The sequence below is a fragment of the Alligator mississippiensis genome, chromosome 4 (assembly GCF_030867095.1).
Source record: "Alligator mississippiensis isolate rAllMis1 chromosome 4, rAllMis1, whole genome shotgun sequence".
NCBI classification, from domain to species: domain Eukaryota; kingdom Metazoa; phylum Chordata; order Crocodylia; family Alligatoridae; genus Alligator; species Alligator mississippiensis.
In genome coordinates this window covers 115,342,100-115,369,466 of record NC_081827.1, presented here as the reverse complement: position 1 = coordinate 115,369,466, position 27,367 = coordinate 115,342,100, and the positions used below count along the sequence as shown (strand labels likewise).

Sequence of the window (27,367 nt, the reverse complement as noted above, 5' to 3'; positions counted from 1 at the left end):
ACTACTAAACACAGCATTGGCTGTGTGTTTGCTTACTCTTTCTGCTGTCCCTGAGGGCTCTGGGATTTGCAGTCCAGAATCAGAGCAGCAGGACTGTGCAGGGTTGCTCATCACTTGCTTTTCCTGCTTCCAGGTGCCTTTGGGATTTGTAATCCAGTCACAGCCAGCACTAAGTCAGCAGGGCAGGGCAGGGCAGCTCCGTACTCAGGGGGACGTGAGTTTTTAACCCCGCTTCCTGGCCCCAGAACCTGGGGTTTGCTGGAGGGGTGGGGTGCAGCAAGCCAGCCAGTGCTCTGGCTAGGGAGCAGAGGGGCAGAGCCAGCCCTGCTCTTTGGAGCAGACAGCACTGCACAGGGCTGGAAAGCATGCTGGGATGCTGGGGGACTGTGATTTAACTTGAACCAGGAAGGGATGTGTGACAGAAGTTTCATAAGCTGGTTTGACCTAAATCCAGGTTTATCTTTAAACCAGTTTCAGCCATTTTGAAACTGGTTTATGTGCACTGAAATTATGTTCTGTTACAGTTTTAAATCAGTTTCTGATCACTTAAGCTGGTTTATGTGTAACTTCTGTACCTAGCCCTGAGGTCCCTTCCAGTCCTTCTTTATTATTCTAATTCCACTTTTTTCACATTAAAGCATTCAAAGGCTTCTTGTTTTTGTTTCAAACTTCTAGATTTTTATGGGAAGTGAAACTTGACTTGCTTGATTTGGAAAAGCTTTTGGTCCAGGGGTCTCCAGTCACTTGTGAAGGGGCTCTCTTGTGATTACAGCACTGAACTGGAACAAGAGAGCCCAAAGTTGGAGTTCCAGCTCTGACACCAGCATCAAAAAGGAGCAGGTTGTACTTAAAGTTTATTTCTTGCTTTAGCTGGAGTTGAGGTATGTTTCAGTATAACAGCTGGCTTCAAAATGCTTTAGTTGTCAAATATTGTAGTGTGGCAACTCCTGTCCTTAATGTGTGCCTAAATATACATGTAATTCAACTTCAAAGATGCCTTCTGAAACTAGATGCCCCTCAACATGTTGTCATATTTATCCAGTCATCCTAGTTTTTCTGCAGCAAAGTTGTAAGTCTTCAATAAAAGAGCTGTGTTGTACAGCTCTTCACAAACACTAAGTGAATGAAGCCTTCTGCCATCTTTTCAGAAGGAAAGCAATAGTAGTATGAGATCAGGTTGCAGATGGGGAAGGTAAGATAAAGAGGTCATACAGCTTGCCCAGGGTTACACTAGTGAGAGTCTGTATAGTAGAGCCCTCTGCTCCCCACTCCTCAGTCCCCTTCTCTAAGCAATAGACCTGGTTCCTTATCTATTCATGAGTGGCAGAGGATTGAGTGGATGCTTAATTCTGTTGAACAGGAGCCAAAAGGATTAATTATCATGTGTGGCGATCTACCTAAATCACACTGAGGTGAAAGAAAAATTGCAAACCCCTTGCAGCACACAGCAACATTTTTGTGGTCTTTTCACAGTGCCCCACTGCCAGTAATTGACTGAGGGGCCCCACCCCTTGTCACTGACTGGCAGAGGGGTAGGACCACATAACAGGCAGCCTTCTCAGCCAATCAACAGGGGGGAGCAGCTACCATCTTTGCTGTTCCCCTCCATGTTGTTAGCTGCTTCTCTTCTCCTCCTTCCCTCCCCCCACCCTCCCCATGGGCTGCAAGGCTGGGCCAGCATTTTATTTTTAGTAAGTCTTTCTCTCCCCCCAACCCCAGCAATTCTGTGCCAAAATCATGGGATCCCCATATTTGCAGAAACTACTTTTTTGCAGTTTCTGTGAAAGATGCAAAACTGTGAATAGCATACATTCCTAACCCATATGGAAGGAAGAAATAAGCACAGAGAAGCCAACAAGTCTGAAAGAGTGAGGAAGGAAATAGTCCTGTCTCTTAAATACTACCACCCCTGCTGAAGCATGAAGCTTTCCACTTTAGCTCAACATCCCCTGATTGTGAGAAAAGTGTGTGTAGATGGCATACTCCTAACAATGCAAGTCACCTGGGTCCTTTTATCTCATCTGCCCTGCAAAGGCATGCTCGTGCCATAAGCAGACTTCAGGAGCCTGACAGAGATTGTCCTCTCCCTCCCACACTAACAGAACAAGGCCATTCCTTCACCAATCAATGATTGGAATCCTTCACCAATCCATGCTACTGTTCTCTTGCTTACCTGTACTTCAGACTGTAGGGATACAGAACAATCCTTGTTGACAGAACCAGTAGGATATTTAGTAGTAGTATGTAATAGTGGCACAAAACTACAGGTATAGCTAGCAGTCACCATCTGATCCTGCAGATAAGGGGGGTTGGTGCAGGACTCTAGCCTCTGTAAACACCAGACTCTCTCAGACAGAGAACTCCTATTAAGCACCGCAGTAATACCTGGATACTAAAGTATGTCTGTACCACAGACATGGCCCAGGTCATGTGTTCCTGAACATGGTCTGCTCACCTTTTCATGCTCAACCTGGAAATGGGGCTGTGAACCTGCTCCAGAGCTGTCTCCAGCAGCTGATCTCTAGCATACTAGACAGTGATGTCTTGAGAAACCATGGAAGGTATGCCTTGGAGTAGTACTGTCAGTGCATTTCTGGAGCAGGTGGGAGGACTGCAGTAGACCTTCATAGGTTGCAGCCCTAAAGTCTGGTACAATCTCTTATGCCTGGAATCCTGTAAAAGATACATGAACTTGTTCACTAGTTCTACATCTGTTATGCGCCTTCAACACTACATGAAATGGGAGCCAAAACACAAAGGAGACTTCTTCCCCAGAGAATGAGCTTTACAACCAAGTAGCCCAAGTCCCTCCAGACAGAGAAGCCCTCTAGTTCCAAGTGCTGAAGTGAACACAATGAGCTGGACTGAAATGACCTGCATCACTGACAAACTAAAGGAATAGGAATCCATTTGACCTGTACTTCTCAATTGCTGTTAATAGCTGGAAGGTTAGAATGCTTTACTTTAGCCCTGTGGCCACTGTCTCTTCATGGGGCATTATTTCAGATGATTATAAATCCCCACAGATACAAGGACAGCTGCTTATTTGTCACACTCTTAAATAAGTTTCCTGAAATGGCTCACTTGGGAGCGTGTTAGACTGAAGATATAAAGGTGTTGGGTTCAGTGCCAGGTTTTGGCAGACCTATTGCACTCCTGCCTTCAAGTAGCAGTGTGATCTCATTATTGGAAGATTGTCACTAATTCATTATTAGGAATAGTATCTTCTTTTTGAAGATCCTGCCCTCTTCCTCAGTGCAATATATTTTCTAGCTCTGGAACGGGTATAGTGCCAGGTAGCTAAAAACCATGGAGCACCTATCTATGTAAGCTTCAACAGGAAGAATGGAACTCATGCATAAGAAAAAAAAGAAGAAACTATAAACCAAGAAAATATTAATCATTAAGAAAGGAACTGAAATAAGGCAATCTCATTAGTCAATGTCCAAATGCATTTTGCCAATCTAGCAATGTTTCTGCGAGTCATTGACTTCCTACTCCTTCTGTGCTTTTTGTTCAAATTCAGTGGAAGTGCAGTGAGAGAAGATATTTCAATGGGTTTGGATTAAAAAAAAAAAATCAAACCTGTCACAACACACCCCAGACAGGCAAGAAAATTATAACTTTCACTGACTGACTGTCACTAATATCTACAGTAGGCATGGGGAAAAATAAAATAAAGACCTGACTAAATGGAAACCTAAACCAGCCAAACTTCAGGAAGAAGTAATCATATCAACAGTCTCAACATGCACTTGAAACTTTTTTTTTTCTCTACCTCAAACTGAAGTCAGCCCCACATATTGGAACTACCCATGTTCAGGGAAACTGGAACCCTGAACTTCCTGCTCCAGGGTTACTCCTTGCTGGCCTGAGTTCAATGCCCTAGTGTAAAAGAAGAGTACAATAGGCTTAAGTCCTCTGTCTCAGAATGAATGAAGTAAAAGGTTCCCCCTGCCTGTGTACTTGAGCATCACAGGGCATTTAACTTTGGATCCCAAAGACCCAGGGTCATTTGGGACTACCCACAAGAAGGCAGCCAAATTGTGTGTATTTGTGTATTTGTGGGTGAAACAGAGTTTATTGGCTAGTTATAAGGGTTCAATATAGCAATACTAGATCCTCTGGTAGTCCTCTCTCATTGCCAGCACCATATACCTTATTGCTAGGGTTAGCCACAAAGCTGTGTGTCTGTACTAGCTGGACTTTCAGTTTCAGAAGAAAGGGCAGGGTAGCACCTTTAAAGACTAACATCATTATCTGACAAAGTAGGCTAGAAGCTACAAAAGTTTATGCCTCTCTGAAACAATTAATTTCTAAGGTATCACCCTCCCTGCCTTCTGCTGAACTTCACACTAATGCTGCTTAACTACCTGTCTCTACTCATTGACATTTCAGATAATCTCTTTCAAGAGAAACTGTTACTGGACCTGGAGCAGTTTCAGTGGTCAGTGCGATTTCCCCGCCCCCTCTCTCCCCCAACATGGGGAGATGGGGAAGGTGGAGGGTAGGGTTGCTTTCTGAGGACCTGCTCCCATAACGTACTAAATAGTACCACTCGTGCCAAAGGTATCGGGCTTCTCCCCTCCCCTCCCCCGGACAAAATAGCTTTCTGACCAACGGAACATTTTCATCTTGCTCTAAAGTTTCCTTTCTCTCTCCTGGCCCCATTTTTAAAAAGACAAACAAACAAAAAACCCCTACTAAAACAGTTTACAGAGGAGTTTTTGGTTTAAGCTTTCAGGGGTATAGGTTGTAGCCATTTTGGTCTAAGGACATAGGGTGCCAAAGTTCTTTGGTAAATCCAATATTGTTTATTAGACAACTCAAATAGTTCGAAAAATTCTTCTTTGCAGCTTTTGGGTACAAATACCCTTTGTCAAGCTTAGGAAGCATCTGCAGTTGGCCTGGCTTAAGCTTCAACATTTTAATCACAAGCCAAACCTCCATAAGATTTGGCTTTCTTAAAATGCTAATAAAAATTGTCATTTTTCAAACAGCTGTTGTAAGAATGTATATAGTACCTATGAGACTATGACAAAGCCTTGTGCTTGTACTGTTTGGAGAATTCCTTATCAGCCTGAGCCCTGTTGAATGACTGCTTCTCTATAGAATTTCTTAACCAAATCAGCTTTTGTCCCACTGTCACAAGTATCTGCTTTGGCTATTGGATCAAGTCATCCTGCTGATCTCACTGTATTTGGAGGAATTTAGCCTAATACTTTCACTCTCATCTGAAAAAGTGGCCCAAACCAAACTTAGGTGGCTGGGCTAAATGTATTTTGACATGACACATTCTCTCTAAAAAATGGCTCAAGACAATCCAAAGACACCAGTGAGCAAGTGCCAGCTGGTATCACATCACATGGTCCCACACAAGCTTGTAATCCTATGTATGTTTTTGCATTAGAGCTGTGAAGAAGATACTTCAGTGGTGATTCCATACCCACTGAACTGGGAAGTGACACCATTTCCTTTACCAGGAGGCAGCAGTGACAGCAGTCATACATGGAATTGTTTTCACACCAGGAAAAAAAAAGGTCAGAAGCCTCATTGCTGGCAATGTAAAAAGGATCAAGATAAACTCTGCAGCTAAACTCTTATCTCTCATTTTGTATAAGGAGCTTAGCTGGGTGGTACCCAGGGAGAAGTTTAGGGGATCTTGGCTCTGTGTGCGCTTACTGATAATTAAAGCATTGAGAAGGGTAAAACAGCTGCTTATAATAGGGATAATAAATTGTATTTATTACAATTCCTTTACTCCACAAATGCTTAATAAGTTGCAGGGAGGGGGACAGGAAAAAGAAAGAAATAATTCCCCCACCAGTGAAGTACAGCCATCTTGGGGGTTGGAATTTGGCAGCCACCACTCCAAACAGCTATGGAGGAAGAAGAAATCTGAGCCAGGAATATCCAGGCAAACCCTTACTTTTTAAAAGTGATCCTGTAGTACATTTTATGATGTCAGATCTGCCTAGAAGGTTTTGAATGTTCAGGTTCCATTAACTGTAATGAAAATTAGAAATCTGGATATTCTGGACAGCTTTGAGATCATAGGAAAGTAAGGCTGGAAGGGACTTTGCAAGGTCATCTAGTTTAGGGCCCTGCACAAGGTGGGATCACCTCTGACTAAATCATTCCACACAAGTATCTGTCTAGCCTGGTCTTTAAAATTTCCAGGGATGGAGTTTTCACAACTACTCCAGGTAACCTGTTCCAATGCTTCACCACACTTACAGTAAGCAAATTCTCCTTAATCTCCAACCTAAATTTCTTCTGCTGAAATTTGAGGACATTGCTCCTAGTCCTGTCTTCTATGGCCAGAGAGAATAGTCTCTCTCCATCCTCTATAATCCATCTTGAGGTATTTGAAGACTGTTATCAAATACCCCCTCCATCTCCTAATCTCCAACCTAAATTTGCCACTGTTGAAGCTTGAGGCCATTGCTTCTGGCCCTGTCCCCCATAGCCACAGAGAAGAGCTGATCTCCAGCTTCTCAATAATACTCCTTCAGATATTTTCAGCCTGTTATCAAATCCCTCCTCAGTCTTCGCTTCTCCAGAATAAATAACCCTAGTTATTTTAGTCCCTAATCACTTTTGTTGCTTTGCACTGATCTCTTTCCAAACTGTTCACCTTCTTGAAATGTGGGGCCCAAAACAGTACTTCAGGTGAGGCCTTCCCAGTGCTGCCCAGAGCAGAACAATCTCTTCCCTTGACTTGCAAGTGACACTCTTGTTAATACAACCCAATAAGGCTGTTGGCCTTTTTTATGCAACATTATTAGCTCATTCAACTTGTGCTCTACTGCAGGGGTGTCAAAGATATGGTCTGCAGGCTGCATCTGGCCTGAAGAGCCCTATCATTCAGCCCCTAGTGCTGCCCCTGGGCCTTGGAGTTGACCTGCACACTGCATAAGGTACATGCCAGACCAGCTCTGCATGTAGGGCCTAGGTTACACAATGCATGGCTCTGGTTGACCCGCAACCCATGCTGTGTGCAGCACCTGCTCCAGCTGGTTTGGGTTTGCTCCTGCCCATGTTGCGCACAGCACCCAATCCAGTCAGTCCAGGACTTGTGCTGCATCTAGTATACACCCCAGCCTTGGGCTAGGGACTGACATTCAAAAAGCCTGAGCCTGAATTGATTCAATCTTTGCAGGTTAGTCTAACCTGACTAGGCTAAACTGGTTTGTAACTACAGACATCCACTCTGGACCAAAGAAATACTGGCACATGCCTGCAGTGGTTCAGGCTAGAAGCTGGGGGGTGCTAGAGTAGCCCTGTCTTCCTTTCCCTTCCACAATGCTGAGCTGAGGGGGGTATGGCCAGGCCCCAGCAGGATGCCCTGATTAGGGAGGAGTCATCCCCCACCTCCCCTGAGCAGCCCAGCAGGGAGTTAATAACACAGTGTTTATCACCCTTAACTCAGTGTTTATCAGCCCATTTAAGAAAACAACAGGCTCTCTCCATTAGTTCAAGCTCTTCTTAAACAGTTTGTTCAAGGAAGGAGCAGAGGGACATCACCAGCTACCTGTTGATTAGCTCCAAAAAGCCCTAAGTCGACACAGTCCTGTGTGCCTTTGTCCTGTCTCCCACAGCATGGACCATAGCTAGCATGTGGTATGCTAGCTAATGCTGAGAGGTGTCTGTGTAAAGCAGAGGGGAGAGGGGGATCCCTGCTTGAGCAGGGACTGGTGAGGAGGAGGGGAGGGAGCAGGAGGAAGCCAGGCAGACCCCACTGTACATGCAGTCTCTGCTGGAGCTGCAGCCAGGGAGCAGAGGGGAGGGGCCAGCCCAGCTCTCTGGAGTAGAGAGCCCTGCCTAGCCCAGAGAGCATGCCAGGATGCTGGGGAGGGACTCTGATTTAACTTAAACCAGGAAGAGGTCTGGGACAGACACTGCATAAACCAACTTGACCCAGATCAGTTAAGTCTGATAATACATTCAACCAGGTTTATCTCAAACCGGTTTCAGCCATTTTCAAACTGGTTTATGTACACTGAACAGCTGTTCTGTTACAGGTTTAAACCAGTTTCTGATCACTTAAACTGGTTTATATGTAATGTCTGCCCCTATCCCTGCTGCTACCTGCTGCATGAGTCTAAAACCAACCCCACACAGCCTCTGTATACAGCACAATCCCAGACCACCTACAGCAAATGCCACATGCTGGATCCAAAAGGCAGGGGTTGGGGTTCAGTGGGCTTTATTCAGTCTGTGGACCCAACTCCATGGCACTCATTCAGTCTGTGGGACCAGATGATTTTGACACCGTAGTTTACTCTACCCCCCCCATCCTTTTCTGTGGTGCTGCAGCATAGCCAATCATTCCCTAGTCTGTATTTGTGCTTGCAGTAATTCTGTACTGCATAAGGTACTGCATGGGCACTGCATAAGGTAAGTGTAGGACTTTGTACTTGTCTGTGTTTGAATCTCATCTATTTGATTGTGGACCATTTCTCCAGTCTAGCCAGGGTATTCAGGATCCTAGCTCTACCCTCCAAGAGTATCTGTAACCCCAACCAATTTGGTGTCATCTGCAAATTTGCTAAGTATGCATTTAATCCCATTGTCCAAATCGCTAATGAAGGGGCCCCCTACTTGATATTCCTCCCACCTAGATGCTGAACCATTGATGACTATTCACGGAGCACCATGATCCAATGTTTATATATTCATGGTATAGTACTTCCATCTAGTCTACTGATTCGCAACCAGGATGCTTTCAAGGGTCATACAAGGTGCCACACACAAGAGTTAGCACTGAGAGGTACGCAAGCATGATTCATAAGAGAAACCCAGAGACTTCAAACAGGAATCCATAACATTACAAACATTCTGAACTGTTGTGTTCTTTCTGAGTTATTTGCACAAAAAAAAAAAAGAATTTCTCTATTTTTCTGTGGTCAAAAAACAAGTGACAACTAAGAGCTGGTAATTTCCAAGGGGTTCCTTGAGTCTATAAAAGTTGACCACCACTGGTCTAGTCTGTATTTCCTTAACTTGTTAATAAAAATGTCATGGGAGACCATGTCAAAAGCATTGCTGAAGTCAAAGTAGATCATATCCATAGCTCTCCACCCCTATCCACAGAGCCTGTCACTTTATCGTAGAAGGAAATGGCCAGGTATAACATGACTTGCTTTTGGTGAATCCATGCTGGCTGTTCCTGATCACCTTGTTCTCCTCTATGTGCTTCATAACAAATTCCTTGAGGACCTGCTCCATGATCTTTGCAGGTATCAAGGTCATGCTGACTGGTCTGTAGTTTCCCCACATCCTCCTCCTTTTCTTTCTTAAAGACAGGCACTAGATTTGCCCTTTTCCAATCATCCAGGACCTCACCTGGCCTCCACAAGTTCTCAGAGGGGATAACCAATAACTCTGAAATTACTTCAGCTTATTCCTTCAGTACATGAGGGGGCATCTCATCTGGCCCTGACAACCTGAAAGCATCTAGCTTCTCTAAGTAATCTGGCCTCATCTGAGAGATTCTCCATCCCACAATAAAAAACCATACAACCCCTCCTCTCTGCATCAGAAGCACAACTTGTCTTGTGCTCCAGAGAACGTGAAGGTTCGAAATTGGATGTTTACATAGCTAAGCCTTTCCTTCCATTGTTCTATGTGTTTTGGGTCACAGGTACATGATGTAATAAAGGTCAAGCTGGGACTCCTCGTGATTGCACAGATATTTCAGAAAATAGGTTTCCTTGACATGTGACAGACTTCTAAATGGATTCTCTTGCCAGAAAACAAATGTTTTAGGTGATGAGGGACATATTCCTGATTTCTTCAGTCACTAAAGACTTGCATGATGGAAACTCAATTCCATTATTTTTAGACCCCATAAACGAGCTTAATGGACAAGAGTGCTTGATCCCTTTAGACCGCATTTTATTTTGCAGTATGTTCTCCAGGCTTAGTTGTTGTAACTTTTATCCTTAGTGTGCAAAGGGCAAACTGTCCTTTCTCTTTGCTTTTGATAGTTCCATTTCCTATGGTGTGGCCATGGAGACCTGGAGTGCTGTGGTCCTTTGAAGAGCAGCTCAGGTCTGATTCTGAATGGAAAATTGGAATATAAAAGAAGAAAATCTAAAAGAGCTGATGCAAAATCAGACTAATCCATCCTGCTTCAGGCAGGTGTATCTAGTTCTTTTGGAAACAAGAGTTGGTGGGGGTATACATATGAACTGGGTCTGTAACATTCTCACAACTGGCCAATTACCATCTCTTTTTTAATGCAGCTTCCTGTCTTTAAGGGGGATGATGTTCATGACACAGTTTGATTCAGGGTGACTCCAAAGCAAACAGCTTGTGACAGGTTTTCATTACAGTCACTAGTTTTCCTTCACTGAGATGAAACAGACTCTGTTTAGCTCCATTTAATGGCCCACAGCCATGGTTCCTTAGGCTGTGCTTGTGTCAAATCTCATAAGCTCAGTGGGTCAGTCCTGGCTAGTAGCTAGCTAGACCTCCAAGAAAAACCAAAGTTGGTGTTTCAGTAGGTGGCACACTCCCCTCTTAGTCTGTATGAAGCCAGTGCTCTGGACTAGTGCTAACTAACTATCTGCTGAAAGTACTAGCTTTTAGATACAATGTGATGCCAACAACCCTCAGTATCTTGAAAGTCAGGAATGATGCCTTGAAAGGGTTTTTTTTTTGTGGAGGGTTTTTTGTTGTTGGGGGGGGGGGATGTTTTTGGCTTTTTGCGACTAACCTCCCCTTGGTTTAGATGCTTTTATGGAAAATGCTATCCTGGGTAATTATACCAGGCCAGATCCCAGTTGGTGTAAACCTATCTGACTCCATGGAATGAACAGAGGCTGAGGATCTGGCCTAGTCTCTCTGCCCAATACTTGAAGCAGCAGTGCAATCAGAGAAGTTAATCTGCTGATCCCTAAGTACTCTTCTGTATTATTGTCTGCTCAGAGAGCCTGCTGTATTCTGCCCCAGGGGGTAACTGTGTTCTCATGGTGGCTGAGTGGTTCAGACTCAGTGGTAAGCATGCAAGGAACTTTCAGCATGAAAAAAGGGTTTTATAAATGTAAGTTGTCAATAAAGTGGCTTGGAATGCAAGTTTTATTTCCCCAAGGGTAAGAGGGAATTCCATCTCCATGGCCATTATTTCTGTGGAATTGTTTTCAACTACAAAGCCTCTGAACTCTTTTGACTCTGAAAGGCTTGTTTCTATTAAGAAAGAATGTATCTCATAAGCCTGAGTTAAGGATGTGGCTTGATTATATATTTTCTTAGCCACTTCCACTTCAGCATTGATGCAGGTTATGACAGCTAAGGGCCACAGGCCCTTCTGATAGTCTGATCTATTAATACTGGTGACTAATGGCAGTTTAACTGCATCACACTGTGTAAGAGTGCCTGAGCAAAGCACATCTAAACTCGCAACAAGCCAAACAAGTCTAGGGTTTTACAGAACTGGCTGAAATGGGCATCTGGCAGGGGCACTATGTATTAAGAACAGAGTGCACTCTGCTGCCTTCTGACAGGAGCACTCTGTGAATTATTTATGAATGATGGGCACTGCATAAGGTAATGTACACAAAGAAAAGGGCTACAAGAAAAATATTCTATTTATAGCCTTGTAATCAATATCAAGGATATTGATTTTACTGGGGAAAAAATGGAATTGAGAGGTGGACACAGGCAAGTCTGCAGCCCTCAGCACGCACTGCCAGAAAAACCAACCAGCCAAGATGCCTTCGTGATATGAACAGGAAGGATTTATTGCCTTGTTCCTTAGGAAAATTAAATAACAGAAGCATTGAGAGGCAGGAAGCTGCTAAATCTGTACTCGTATATACAGTCCCAGGCTGTGCCAACTGTTCTAATAGAAAATTTAGCACTGGCCAGAGGGAGCAGGTATAATAAATCCTCAGGTTCAGATTAAGGGTTTCTTAGCTCTAAGCATCCCCACTTTCAGCAGGGTAGCTGTAAAATTACTCATTCTTTCCTTCCCCTTCAAAAGAGAAGATAAGGGTGCATCCCTCTCCTTGATAACCTAGATCTGAGATCTAAACTCTCTGGAAGGATTTCTATAACAAGTCTGTCTGAGCTTCTAGAAACTAAAATGCAGCTGAGGGCAGGAGGTGCTACTGTGGTACTGAGGAATGGAGAAGGAACTATGGGTGTCTGAATCATTCTGGTTGTTATTTTTCTTTCTTGTGTATCAATCTTATGGCATCATAATTAGGTTCTCTAATATCCTCACTCAAAACACATTAGGTACTACACAGGCCTGGAAGACACAGGCCAAGATTGTCAGAATGAGACCTAGGTCTAAGGGTGTCTATACATGTGCTCTGGGGTTGGGAGGGGAGGGGGGGAGGGGAGCTTTTAATTAAAGAGGCTCACAAATGGCCACTTTAATTAAAACACCACAGTACCATATGTATTCAGCATCCTGCATTTCAAAATGGTCATGGGGGCGCTCTAACTAAAGCTTTTACAACAAGTTTTAATTAAGGCACCCCCTGCACCATTTTGAAACATGGGATACTGAATACATGTGGTGCTGGAGCACTCTAATTAGAATGTGTCAGAGTACGTGTATAGACATAGACACCCTAACTAAGTGGCAAGCACTGAGCACTTGGAACAAATGTATTTTAGTGACAGTGGATCTGGAAGCTAAACTATTGACATCTGTTTGGTTTGGGGGGGGGTTTGCTTTGGGCTTTTTTAAAAATTATTTGCTGCATTTTATTTCCTCAAGGTCTTAAGCAGTTGTGATTCCATTCTTGTTATGGCAGCTGGTAAAGACAGTTGTAGTTCTGTGGAGCAGAATGGAACTGAGACATCTCTGCTTCATCCCATCTTCTCAAGCAATCTTCTTTAGCCAGGAGTAGCTGAGGAATCAAGACCGGCTTCAGCATGACACTGAAGTAAGAACAGGAATTTACTTTTCTCATTTACTTTTGAAGGGTGTGTTTTGCCTCGGACAAAATAAAGCCCTCTGCCTTGCTGGTCAGGCACTGTGCTGAGGGATATAAGGTTCAGAACAAAGGAGGCCTGAAAAGGGAGGTAAGAGAAAAAGGAGGATAAGAGAAGTATAAAAGAATGCAAGAGAACAAAATAGAGTTGAGATATGAAGAGGATTCATGTGCTCTGGACACAGCATATTCAGTCTTGGTGACTAATAAACTAGGGCTGTCTTGGCAACATCTGAGAAGCACCCAAGTGACAGAGCTAACAATGAACTCTTGTTAATGGAAAGAGAAAGAAGATAAGTGAAGCAACAAAGGAATCTGAACTTTATACAGACATTTGGATTTCAATTTCAAAGTTGTCTGGAGTTTGCTTCTGAGAGGGATAACCTCCCACTCTTTTCTAAGGATAGGTGGGGTATAAACTGAATAGGCCATAAGGCAACTTTGAACCTCTTGGTTCTCAGCACACCCAAGAAAATCTTAACTACCACATCACCCCCAGATGCCTGTGCAACAGTGGTTCTCAACCAATGGCTTATGAACAACATGCAACAAATACCCCAGACACTACTTTTCCCTTTTGGAAATTAAGAAGTTGCAACTGCATTTTACAGGCAGACCAAAGTATGATCTTACCTGCAGAGCACTTGGGTCCATGGAGCAGCAAAGTTTAGGGACTGCTGCCATTCAACCATGCTGCTGGTATCTGACAACAGAGAGCTCAGCACACTTGAAAAGCGATGTCGTAATGCCATCTTGCCTAAAGAGTGGTGCATTTGGACACCTGAACGGTAGGAGGCTGAACCTTTGTGTGAGGTTTTATGGCTCCTTTTGGCCACTCATCTGAGATACAGCAGATTCAGTGGGTGAATAGAGATCAATTACCATCTTAGCATGTCAGCTCCAGTTATCTGTTGTTTGGGTTTGGGGTTGTTGGGGTTTTTTGTTTGTTTTAATTAACCCAACCTTTTGCAAGAAAGAGGTGAGCATCAAGTCAACCTTTATTTATTCTTACTTCATGAAAGAAATTGCTAATGGATAGTGCCAGGGCTGGAGTGATTACCAAATCCTTTACATGAATTCACCAACATAAATCATACTACAGAAACTCATTTGTCTTAACAAGTTCTTGCATCAGTGTTCTCTTTATTATCTTGCCCTAGAAAGGTTTGCAGGCTGTTTTCTAGACACACAGTCTATTAAAGGAGAGAATAAACTGAAGAGGACTAATTTAAGCATACTAAAAAAAGTGCTCCATACTGATTAGTGTATGTTTGCTCTAACACAGTGTCTCTCATATACACATAGTCCTGGCTTCCCCTGCCAATCCCAGGACTAGATCATAGTATCTTCTCCTGGGATGCCCACTGTTTAAGTGGGGCTATCTCACACAAACAATGCATCACAATCTAGCCATTTAGGCAAAATATAAAGAGAAAAGAACAAGTATTTCCTCTTTTCTTATTTAGGATGTATACAATCTGTCTCTCTGCTTTAAAAATAAATAAATAATTATAATGGGAGATTTTGCCACCAGCACCACCTTTTCCTTGTCATTATATTGGAAGGATCAGCTTCTTACCTAGAGGACTGTAATAAGGTGCATAACACAGGGACCGGAGCCCAGTGCTTAGGAGCCCTGGGCTAGCTGACGGGGATGATTGGCTGGCCCTGGGGGAAGTTAAAAGCTCCCAAAGAGATGATGTTGGGGAGGGAGGGAAGCTGAGAAGAAAGGCAACACTGAAACACTATGATGAAGCCCTTGCCCTAAATAAAATGGGAGGGGCGGTGGTGGGGGGGTTGTTCTTCTGTTTAGTTTGAGAGAGGAAAGGGGTAAGGGTTGCTTCTGGGCCTGGCTGAACCTGCTACAAGGACCTTAACTTCTTTTTTTTTTAAATCTGGATAATGATATATCACAAGCTATAACTGCTATGGAACATGATTTGAAAATGCTCATTCCTTCACATGGTGAGGAGGTGGATGCAGTAGCTTGTGTGTCAAATTCATGACCTCATAATTAGGTTCTCTAATATCCTCACTAGGCTCTTAGATCAAAGGAAGAGACTTCATGGTTTGAATTAAAAACAAGTAATGAGAGTTTTGTACAGAGGAAATGCCACATATATTCTCATACCACATGCACTTTTCCCCCCCAAATGGGGGTGTATATTAAGTGGGGAATCTGATTTTTCTGCTCTGGAATGGAGGAATATAAGTTTGGAAACACTATAATGGCTGCCATGCTTCTCTCCCTGCTGGCTCCAGGGAGGGAAGGGCAAAAATCATTCCTCATGATAAGAAGTATAACTTTAACCCTTTCAGAGCTGCTGCTGAATTGGCAGCAGCTTTTTTGATAATTCATCAATGGTTGTACAAGGGTTAAAACTCGATTTTGCTGACACTGAAGTCTGTTCTGCTCCTGCAATCAAGATACAACCATACCTATAAAAATCTTTAATTTTCTTTCCCCCTCCCCTTTAATTTTGCCTTCCCAAAACTATGTTTTATTTGGGAGGATGTGTGGTATGCAAGAAAGTATGGTAGTATGTATGCATCTGAAAGGAGCACCAAAATGCAAACTCTTTTCTTTTTTTCTTTTTTTAAAGTTCATTTTCACCTTGTTCGTGATGAAAACAGGCATGGAGATGAGCTCCTAAATAAACATGACTCTGTATATAGAGCACTATTGTGGCAATAGAACCACACCCTACTTGGTGGAACCAGCCACCATGCCAGGGCAATAGTGTCACCTACCAGCAGTAATGATTGATAACTGTGCCACCTTTCTGTTTGCTTATTACTTCAGGCTTGTTTTTTAGTTTAATCAGTGCAGACTACTTGCTACCAAGGTTAGAATGTTACTAACTGTTCATCCTGCAACAAAAGGCTTAATTAAATTGGTATCTCTTGCCCATGGGTTCATTGGAAATCTAGTGGTCTTGCCCTCCTTTCACTTGCATGGAATCAGGACTAATAGCTTCTATTGAATCAGTTGCACTAACCTCAGTGGAGTTACTCATAGTTTACTTTATAGTCAAGCAAGGGAACTGGATATGAAGCCTTTAGAAGATCCTGGGAACAGGCAAAAGAAAATACTCTTGCAAATAATGTTCTTATTTGTACCTGTGCTACATTTAACTCTACAAAAAAGTGTTTTTTTGAAAATGGTTTGATCTAGTCTTCTTTAAAACTGGTGCTACTTAATAAAAATTAAACTGGGTAAAGAAAATCCAAGTGGATTTTTCAAAGTGAAACACCCTAATGACAAATGAACTCGTACCCAGCAGTACGGTGGCACTGAGTGACAACATGTCTTTTTACAACAGATACTGCTGTCCCCAGTTCCCCATGGCATGCACAGTCTCTGTACCACTGCAGTTATTAGTTGGGATCGTCCAAAAATGATGGGTGGAAGGGCTGGGGCTAAGTGAGTTCTGTGTCACTTCAAAGTATATGAATAGACATTGTGCCACCAAACACCATTCTCATCTTGTAAAATAGGCCAGAACTATCCTTGTGGATGGACCTGCTATTATTAACTAGAATATCTGTTAGCAGATGAGCCACTTTCTAACTCAGTGCTACTAGAAATCACAAGCTGAGCCAACAAAGAATGCTGTGTACTGCTGAGTGGAAAGCAGCTCTCTGGATAGGTAGGACATTATAAAGGGCGGGGGGGAATCAGTAGCTAGTAAACGGCCCATACCCACACTCACCATCTTGATGGGAAGGATAAAATTGAGATGTTGCTTTTCCAGATTCATACCAAGTTCTCTTCTATCTATGTTCATAAATATGAAGCTAAATGAGCCTTTTCTACTGCAGTCAGGTGGGTTTTTTCATACTTTGTATTAATCTCTGTGCTCAGGGAAGTGAAAGACTAATAGTACTGACTGGGGCAAGGCAGAGCACCAGCAAACTTCCATCATACAGCTCTGCAAATATTCTTCTGCTTGCAACAGCACAGCTGATCTAAGCCAGAGCTTCCAGGTAGCTTTGCCAATGCATCAGAACCCTACTACGCCAGCTCAGCCCTGGTCACTCACCCAACTCTGCCAATAAGCCAGAATCCTGCCCTCTTCTACTCCTGGCTCTTTCAGTCCTAGTTCATCAGTGCATCAGAACCCTGTCCAGCACCATTCCTTGCTATTCAACCTTGTTCCTTTACACACCTCTACTAATACATGTTATCATATACCTTCTTCTGCTTCTCCAGCCTGGATCCTTCATGTGGCATAAGTAATGCATCTCGGTCCTGACTTCTGGCTCCTTCTCTGCCAGTTTTAGATTGTGCCCTCCCTAGAGAGTGCATCCAGATCTTTGAATTGACCTTCATTCTGACTTGCAATACAATCTTTCTAATCCAAATCTGGATTCCTCTGGAACAAACTTCCAATCCTGCTGGAATGCAGGAGATTACCCACCAGACAACATCTGTAGATCACCAATTTCATTTCAGCTTAAATTCAAGGTGGATCTTCAAGTCCTTTAGAAATGAAAAGAGGACATGAATTTATTGCACCTAATGTTCTCCCTATCTATTAGATGGTAGTGGCACAGTAAGATGCTTGCTGTGGGCAGCATGCTCCTATCTCAAGTTAATGTAGAAATACTGCTCTTTACTGTGTTAATACTACTCTCAGTGTTGGATTCAAGGGCCTCTTTGGGCAGATCTACATGTACTATTAATGTGCTGTAAAATACTGAGTAGTAAGATTTCCCTGGTAGGGTATCTACATGTGCACCTGTTGAGAACAAATTTGCTCCCAAGGGGTGCATCCAGACAAATGCAGTTGTGAGGTATGTGACGCTCTAAAAATGTTTGGAGCACCACATACTGCACAATCTGGTATTCTCCACACTGCAAGGGCACGCTGTCCAAGCATGTGCGGCGTCGAGAAAAAAGCACAGAAAAAACCCCAGTGCAGCGCAAGATCAGGCAGCACATGCTGCTGAAAAGCGGAGGTGGGCCGCTCGGAGCTGTGCTGCGGCTGCCAGCCAGGCTCCACGAGCCAGAATTGCCATGACTGCAGCCCCAGGATGACCCCAGGTAAGGCCAGCACAGTGCTGGCTCCAGCCTCCCCTACTCTGTCCAAGGCAACTTGCTGTGCACCAAAGCGTGCGTGGCACAAGTGTTCCATGGGGACAAGTAGCTGCGGCACAAGGTGCACTGCTGGTACTTGTCCCCAGGGAACCAAATGGCCATACACGTCTGGACACACCCAAGGGTATCAGTTCAGTGAGGGGCTACTCCAACCCTGCTGTGCCCCCCTACAGCATCCAGGGGGAGCTCCAGGCTCCTCCAGGTGGGCTGGCACCAGAGTCAGGCCCTGATCACTGGGATGGTGGGGCAAGCTGTCCCACTTCTGGGCCAGCTGCCTCCCAGCCTCATGCACCAATCTGCTAATTGGGATACAGGGCTGGGAAGCAGCTGCCTGGGTGAAGGGACAGTTTCCCTGCCCCCTGCTGTTTGGGCTGACCAAGAGCAATTTGTTCCCAGTCAGCACTCTACATGTGCACTACTGCATAGTAGTTACTGCACAGTTAATCTACTACCTGAATTTGCAGGTAGCATGCAAAATTAGTGTACAGATAGTACACTAATCTATTGTGCAGTAAATGTTGTGCATGTGTAGATGATGATGCGTTACTACACGGTAGATTAGTCTACCGCGCAGTAAAATGTCTCTGTGGAGGGTGGTCACACCGCAGGACAGGCTGCAGATACAGGCCGACTTGTGGGCTAACCAAAACCAGATGGCCTTCAATGTTAAGAAGTGTAAGGTGCTGCATCTTGGTAGGAAGAACCCTCAACACAGTTACAAGCTAGGCAGTGCCACACTCACTAGCACCACAACCGAAAGAGATTTGGGGGTCCTGACTGACCACAAGATGAATGAGTCAACAATACGATGCTGTGGCTGGCAAACCAAACCAAACTCTGCCATGCATCTACCAGTGCATCTCAAGCAAAACCAGGGATGTCATCCTCACACTTTGCTCAGCCTTTGTGAGGCCACAGCTGGAGTACTGCATCCAGTTTTGGGCCCCCCACTTCAGGAGGGATGTGGAAAAACTTGAGGGAGTCCAGAGGAAAGCCACTCATACAATCCAAGCCCTGGAGGGCAGGCCATACGAGGAGAGGCTGAGGGAGTTGGGACTCTTCAGTCTGGAAAAGAGAAGGCTCAGGGGAGACTTGGCAGCAGCCAACAATTATACAGTTTTCATAAAGGCCTTGGGCACTTTTAAACTTTAATAACTTAGGTTGTGCACAAGGACTTTATGAAGACCCTGTATAAGAGGGGTAAATCAGGACCTGAGAGAACAGCTATTCAACAGAGCTTCCGAAGGGATAACAAGGTCTAATGGCCATAAACTCCAGGACGGCCAATTTAGACTAGATGTAAGAAAAAAGTTCTTTACGGTGCGAGTGTCCTGGGTCTGGAACAGACTCCCCACAGAGGTGGTGAAAGCACCTACTCTGGACTCTTTCAAAAAACATCTGGATATGTTTCTTGCTGGGATCACTTGATCCCAGCTGACTTCCTACCTATGGCGAGGGGGCTGGACTCCATCTCACAAGGTCCCTTTCAGCCCCTAATGTCTATTAATCTATGAGTCTTATGTAGACACAACCTTTAGAACTTATAGTGAGACCACCCTATGACTACCTAGCATTCCATGTTGGCAACTCCAAATACCGCCCACAATAACCCCTACAGAAATATCACTGGAGCAGCAGGGTAAATCCTCCTACTTCATAAGCATATGGCTCTCTTTCACTGAGAATTCCTAAAGAAGACTCCTCAATAGGTGTGAGCACTATAAGATTTAAGATATGCTGTTGCACAGTTCTGATTCCATCTGGTAATGGAAAAGCAAGTCATATGAACACAAACCAATCTGTTGCACTCGAAGTCATCTCCTCCCCAGCAGTGGTGGTTGCCCTTTGGGTGCCCTGTACAGAGGATCAAGTTTGGACCCTACAAAGCACTATAACAAATATAGTCTGAACACACCTTATGGTAAAATAAACTCTAAAATATAACCTGTGTGCAACAGAACACTTGACTAGCTGAAGGCCTTATGTAATTGCATGGCTTGCACTGCAAGCCACACTGCCCGTTCCCCCACCTCCCACAGGCACACACACCTCTACCTGCAGTATTTAAATATGATCAAAAGCTCTTCATGTCAGATTCCTAAATCTGGGAAGCTTGAGATTCAATCCTCTGTTTCTATTACAGGAAACTTCTTTGAAGGCAGAATCCATGCCACATAGCACAATGATATTTTACATGCTCAGACTTCTTCTGGGTCATTCTGTGAAGCAATCTCAATATTTCTCTCAGCATTTCCCGAGTCTGGTAATTACTGTTGTAGCAACAGCATGTAATCAGGTTATGGGCATTGACTTTGATGAGCTGGTAACCACATATTTTAAAGTCAGCTAAATGTTCATCTTTTTAAATCTACTGGGGAAGGGAGGGCTTTCCATGCTTCCTCCTGGTAGTGTGTCAATTCACTATGTTTCTGAAGCTTATGGTCCTTGTAATGAAACATATAGTTCACATACCAGTTAATGTGCTTACTCGTATAGATATATGTAGGCTTTCACATGCATTTCATATAAGAATTTACCCAAATCATGCATATTCAGAGGACTTTTCCCCTCCATTTGCAAATATATATGCATCCCTAAATGGCTATGCATAATATGTGCCTACATTTATATACACTCGTGTATGACTGACCGCCCACACACACACACACACACACACACACACACACACAATTTTCTACACCGACATTATTGTTCAGTATCACAAGGGATCAGCCCATCTCTGTGCTCTCAGTCACACTGCAGATATCCAGCTGGATGAGGCAACAGGATTCTTAATAAGCAACAAATACCTTGTTCTAACTGGGGCCGCAGTACCTCACTATAAAGCCATGACATTGTATGTGGTTCTACCACCAAGAGGATGCTGCAAGCAGTGCAAAATTTGGATTGTAACTTTGAACTGTGACTCCTTGAATGCCTCTGCCACAGGCTTGTTGTTTTTTAAACAAGTACAGAAGCCTCAGGACACTGGCCCCATTTCTGGTACCTGGTTGTCAAAGGCCACCCACTAAGTGCCAAACAGCACCAACTATATACATCAAGCTAAGTGCTTCTCAAGCTATGGTCTTCCCAAGAGGAGAATGGTATTGTTTCAAAACAACAGCAAACTAGGGAAGAGAAAGACATAGTAGTAGTAGATAATGAAGGAAAGGGGGCTAGGAGACCTGACCTCTGAGGCGTTGGTCCTTTCCTGCAGTGGGAGAGATGAGAGCATGCATGACCTCTCTGGGTAGAGGGAAAGGAAAACAAAGCATAAATTGCTACTGGAAGCTGGGAGAGAGAAAGGACCTAGCAAAATCCAAGGTACATTTTATACCACATTACTAAATGCCAAAAAAAAAGTCTTGCCTCCCTCCCCCCTCCCCCTTCAGTGCACACTTCTGCTATTTCCAAGAGCAGACTAAAACACGGCAATCCCGTCTGACTCAAGTCCTACCTGTGCAAAAGGGATTTTTATGCATATTGCACAGAATTACCATAGTAAATCCCTAGTCTATCTGGGGGAGAGAAGGAGAGAGCGTACACTGTAGGGGTTTATAGAAGACCTATGAGACCTTCCCCTGCACCAAACACTTAATGAAAAGGCAGACAAGGATGGAGTTAATGCCATCAAAATGGCAGGTTATAGGAAGAGCCCCTATCCAAAATGTTAATAACAGTTAATCAGACTGAGCTAATGAAAATGTGTTATAGTATCGGAGTTGTATCACCAACAGGAGGACAGGGGCCTGAATGTTCCATTTATCACTGGAAATGTAAACCACAGTCCAGAATCCATTAAGCCATGCATATCAGTCACGCAAGATCTCTCCTTGGCTAAGTCAGGGACGGATGTGACAGTGCAAATCTCAGACTGCATGCGTGAGTCAGTGTTGCATGCACTGGTATGTTTGTATCAGCAAGTGGGGATAGATGCAGGCAGCTATTCCATTTGATTTGGGGTGCATTCCTGTGGGAAGAAGGCACTGAAGCTCACCCGGCTGTGGCTCTTGGAACAGGCAGACTGTCAACTTATTCACATGCACAGCTGTGATAATTACTTTCCGCTTCTGTAACTCACTTGCAGTGCCTTCCTCTGTGGGAGGCTTTCCCTTTTACTCCCAGAAGAGAAATGATTTTGGTATGTTGAACTCATTGGCCAGGCTAATTCCAGTGAGACCAGACTGAAACAGTAGAGGCAATGAGTTTTTAAACTACTCCTTCCCACTGCCCCATCATCCTCTGTAATCTCCTGCTGGTCATTGTTATGGTAAACAGATTAGGTCACTGCTAATTTATATTTCATTAATTTTTATTCAGTTAAATTTCCCTGCTATTTTCTATAAACACTGTCTGTATGCAGAAAAATCCTACTGGACACGCGCGCGCGCGCACACACACACACAAGTATGCTATTCAATTAGCCCTCTTAGACCTAAATTTACCTCCACTTCACTCCACTCTCCCCCACCTTTCTTTGCTATACAGTTTGACATCAAAAGTGAGCAGTAGGGAGCAGATGCTACAGCCGTTGGGCCAAGTTCTAACATCCCTATTTGGGCAAAGGTCCTATTGATGTTAAGCTAAAGCTCTGTATGAGACTGCATTTTTAGTCCTGTCTCCATCCTGCTGCACAGAAAACCTTCCTGCTCCTGTGAGTAGGGCTTCTGTCCTTTTTTTTTTTTAATTTATTTTTTTAATTTGCATTTGCACTTGTACCCACAACAGCTTGAATTATACTTACTCCTGCAAGGAGGGCAGATTTTGCCTGATCATAATAATTAAGGGGATGAGTTCTGCTCTATAAATAGCCACAGCCTTATTATTTTTCCTGCCCAGCCCCACCTGCAACAAAATTTTGTTCTTCCTTCTCCTCCTATAATGGCAGCAGAACCTTCAGATCCCAGTGGTATCTCTCTCCCATTGCATGATTGCACCTCTAGTCACTCATGGACGGAGTTAGATTTCAGGATGCAGCTGTGGAAATGTTAAAAGAATGAATCCCCTAGCATTGAAAACCTTTGTGCAGAGTGTCTGTCCATCTGTCTGTCTCAAGGCAGTATGGCCTGGTGGACAGATCACTTGGAGTGGGGGACTTGAGTTCTACTGCTGACTGCCACTGACTTTGCTAGGAGACCTTAACAAGTCACTTCCCTTCCTTCTGTGTTCCCATCAATAAAATGGGGACAACACAGACCTGTTATACTGCTTTGAAATCTGGTTAACACAGCCCTTGTACACTATTTTTTGTTTTATTATCCCATTTTCTTGTTATGATTTTATTATTATGTATTATTGTATGGATCTTTCTTCCAACTCTCCCATCACTGGACCTTGGACAGAGGGAAAACTTGCAAATATTTGCCAATCTAAATGTATGCTTATAATGATATTAGTATCACCTTTACTTCCTGAAGTTCCCAAAGTACTTTACCAACCATAAGCCCATAAATATGCAGCTACCTCTGAAATGCTTCCACTTCTATCGTGAAACAGATTACCTTGTATAACAATGGCAGTGATGCTCCTGTTCTCAGCAGGAAGTGGAGAATAATGGGCTTGATTTCCTACTGCCTCACAACTTCTGTAGTCACCTACACCTGCACTGAGTGGGCATAATATGCTTTTTCTTGGTAACATTTCTCATTTGTTTTGTACTAGTTTTACATGAGTGTGAATGACTCGTGAAGGACAAGGCTGTGGAGAATTGGACTCATTATGATCATAGGAAAGTAAGGCTGGAAGGTCATCTAGTCCAGGGCCCTGCTCAACGCAGGATCACTCCTGAATAAACCATCCCACCTGAGTCTAACCTGGTCTTGAAAATTTCCAGGAATGGAGATTGTGCAACTACTCTAGATAACCTGTTCCAAGACTTGACCACCCTCATAGTCAGACAGTTCCTCCTAATCTCCAACCTAAATTTCCTATTGTTGAAGCTTGAGGCCATTGCTTCTGGCCCTGTCCTCCACAGCCACAGAGAAAAGCCCATCTCCAGCCTCACAATAATACTCCTTCAGACATTTTAATCCTGTTATCAAATCCCTCCTCAGTCTTCATAGTTTCATAGTAGCTAGGATCAGGAGGGACCTGAACAGATCATCTAGCCTGACCCCCTGCCACAGACAGGAATGAATGCTGGGTTCACAAGACCCCAGACAGGTGATCATCTAACCTCTTTGAATTTACCCAAGGTAGGGGAGAGGATCACTTCCCTAGGAAGTTGGTTCTAGATTCTGGCCACCCAAACTGTAAAATATTGCCTCCTTATCTCTAACCTAAACCTATTCTCCATCAACTTATTACCATTGTTCCTCATCACCCCAGGTGGTGCTGGGGAGAATAGGACTCTTCCTATTTGCTGGTGAACTTCCCTGATGAGTTTGTAGGCAGCCATCAGGTCCCCCCTCAGCCTCCTCTTGCCAAGGCTGAACAGGTTCAGGTCCCTCAGTCTCTCCTCATGGGGCCTGTCCTGCTGCCCTCTCACCAAATGGGTGGCCCTCCTCTGAACTCTCTCCAGGCTGGCCACATCCTTTTATAGTGTGGCGCCCAGTACTGGACGCAGTACTCCAATTGCAGCCTGACCAATGTCGCATAGAGGGGGAGTATCACCTCTCTGGACTGGCTTGAGATGCATCTTTGGATGCATGACAAGGTATGCCTGGCCTTGCTGGCTGTGGTCTGGCATTGGCGGCTCATGTTCATCTTGGAGTCCATGACTGACTCATCTTGGAGTCAGTTTATTCTCTTCTCCAGAATAAATAATCCTAGTTCTTTTAGCCTTTTCTTCTAAGTCTTGCCTCCCAGGCCCCTAATCATTTTTGTTGCTTTGCACTCGACTCTTTCCAAACTGTCCACATCATTCTTGCAGTGTGGGGCTCACAAGTGGACACAGTACTCTAGCTGAGGCCTCAAGTGCTGAGTGGAGCAAAACAATCACTTCCCTTGATTTTGCAAGTGACACTCCTGTTAATACAACTCAGTATGCTGATGGATTTTTTAGTAACAAAAGCACACTGTTCATATTCAGCTTCTGGTCTACTGTAACCTCTGGGTCCTTCTCTGCAGTACAGCAGTATAGCTGATTATTCCCCAGGAGGCACGTCTAGCACAGTAGCCTAATAACACTCCGCAGTAGCATGCCAGGCAAAAACCATGCTAATATGCTACTGCACAGTAGTATTAGGTTACTGCGCAGTAAGTGTCACTAAAAAAAAATGTGCACCAACGCTACCATGCAGTTACTGTAGTTACTGCACATTTAGTTAGTACTTCATTAAGCAAGTACTAAACTAAATTAATGTGTAAACCTGCTCAGTCTGTGTTTCTGCATGCAATTATTCTGTCCCAAGTGCAGGGCTTTGCACTTGTCCTTGTTGAATCTCATCTGATTGATTGTGGACCACTCTATCCAGGTCATTCTGGATCCTAGCCCTACCCTCCAGAGTATCTGCAACTCCACCCAACTTGATGACATCCACAATTTTACTAAGAATTCCCTCAATCCCATCTTCCAAATCATTAAGGAAACTGCTGAATAATACCAGACCCACGACAGTCTCCTAAGGAACCCCACTTGATACCACCTCCCAAGTAGACATTGAGCCATTAATGACTACTCGTTGACTCTGAACAAAAATGAATGTAGATAACTGGTCTTGGCAGCAGAAGATAACTGTGAAAAGAACAAAGAGTCTCAGAGGAAAGAGGCCAGGATGTCCCCGCTGCATTAATGTAGCAGAGTTTTGGAGAAACACTTCAGAACAATTGACCATAATATTCTGTATGGCTCTTTGGGAAGATGCACCAGGAGGTTCATCGGTCAGTTCGAGTGAGCTGCTAACAATGCTGATAATATTGCAGAATTTGGTCCAAGAAAGGACACATTGGGCCAGATTTGATTCAGTCATACCTGAGTCAATACAGTCATTCCAGATTTGCACTGGAGTGAAATCAGAATCTGGCTTCTTCAAACGTATCCAGGCTGTGCTGATGCATGTCATTCACTACAGAATGGCATTCTATGTACATTAAGATGTAGCTTCATTAATGCAAAATGTTTAGAAGAAGCCATTGGCAAGTGGTTTCCTCAGGTCTTTTGCAAGTTCAGAGCAAGATCAGTGGTCTAGCATATATGGATACCAGGATGGCCCTCAGGATAAATCTATATATTCAATTATTGTAGTGAAGGAGGCTATTCAAGTATCTAGGTAGAGATAAGATGAGGTCCAGCTGGAAATGGATTTGTAAATTAGAAATGAACACATGGAAGCCAAGGATATTTGTGAGGCATCTGAAGTAACTATACAGTTGATGCTTCTTATGTAACATGCAGAAAAGACAAAAGCAGTCTTTTCTGAAGCTGGCAGGGGACTGGGTTGGGTTCCATAATTACAGGATAAATGTGGAAATGGGCCCTGTATTTGAATAAATGAAATGGTGTATAGGATCCTCCTAGCTTTTAGGCTCAAACCCACATTTAGCCATACAGTTCAGCTGAGGTGGTACAGTCCATACGGATAGCATTCCACTCAGTCTGCCAGCACAACTCTGGAAGCTGATGCTGAAGCACTTGCAGTGGGCATGATTTTCCCATTAGAGCAAAATGGTGTGAGCCACTTTTGGAGGACTGCCTGGAAATGGACTCTAGAGGGAAAGAAGGCAGCAAAACCTGACATAAATGTCTTATTTTTAAATGAAACTTCAGGGTTTGGGGGGGGAAAGTATCCTTGAATACAGCAAAAATGAGAAGGAAGTTCTAAAACTGCAAGGCAAGATTCGGCTTGGCGGGGTTTTGTGCCTACAGTTTTCTCCAGTCCTTGAGAGTAGAGGGAGGTGTTTTCTGCTCTGTTTTTGTGGGCATATTTCACTGTATTTTCTCAGCCATAGTGTACGTCCTTCCTAGGTCCCTCATGAAGAAGGGAAGCCTGTATCCATATTGGGCTGGGCATCCATGAAGAGTGAGGGGATCTATTTGGCTCTGATAAAATCATTGCTCTGTTAAAATCTGTTGTCTGTTAAGAATGCTCTGTTAAAATCACTGATCCTTCATCAGTCATTTCTCAGCTATTTTAAAGATATAGCTAAGAGACTACTGCTCCCAGGACACTATTGTCCCAGGAGAGTATTGGTTCTTTGTGAACAATAGTCTCTTAACTATGTCTTTAAAATATCTGAGAAATGACTGATGAAGGATCAGTGATTTTAACAGAGCATTCTTAACAGACAACAGATTTTAACAGGGCAATGATTTTATCAGAGCCAAATAGATCCCCTCACTCCTCATGGATGCCCAGCCCGATATGGATACAGG

The 27,367-nt window shown here is 43.8% G+C and overlaps 1 protein-coding gene and 1 long non-coding RNA gene across 6 annotated transcripts in view; one reads left to right on the top strand and one right to left on the bottom strand.

The window, feature by feature from the left end:
* Positions 1-27,367, bottom strand: part of IQSEC3 (IQ motif and Sec7 domain ArfGEF 3) — a 150,629-nt gene that overhangs the window by 114,333 nt on the left and 8,929 nt on the right. The window lies entirely within an intron of this gene.
* Positions 1-27,367, top strand: part of LOC132250168 (uncharacterized) — a 32,825-nt gene that overhangs the window by 3,463 nt on the left and 1,995 nt on the right. The window lies entirely within an intron of this gene.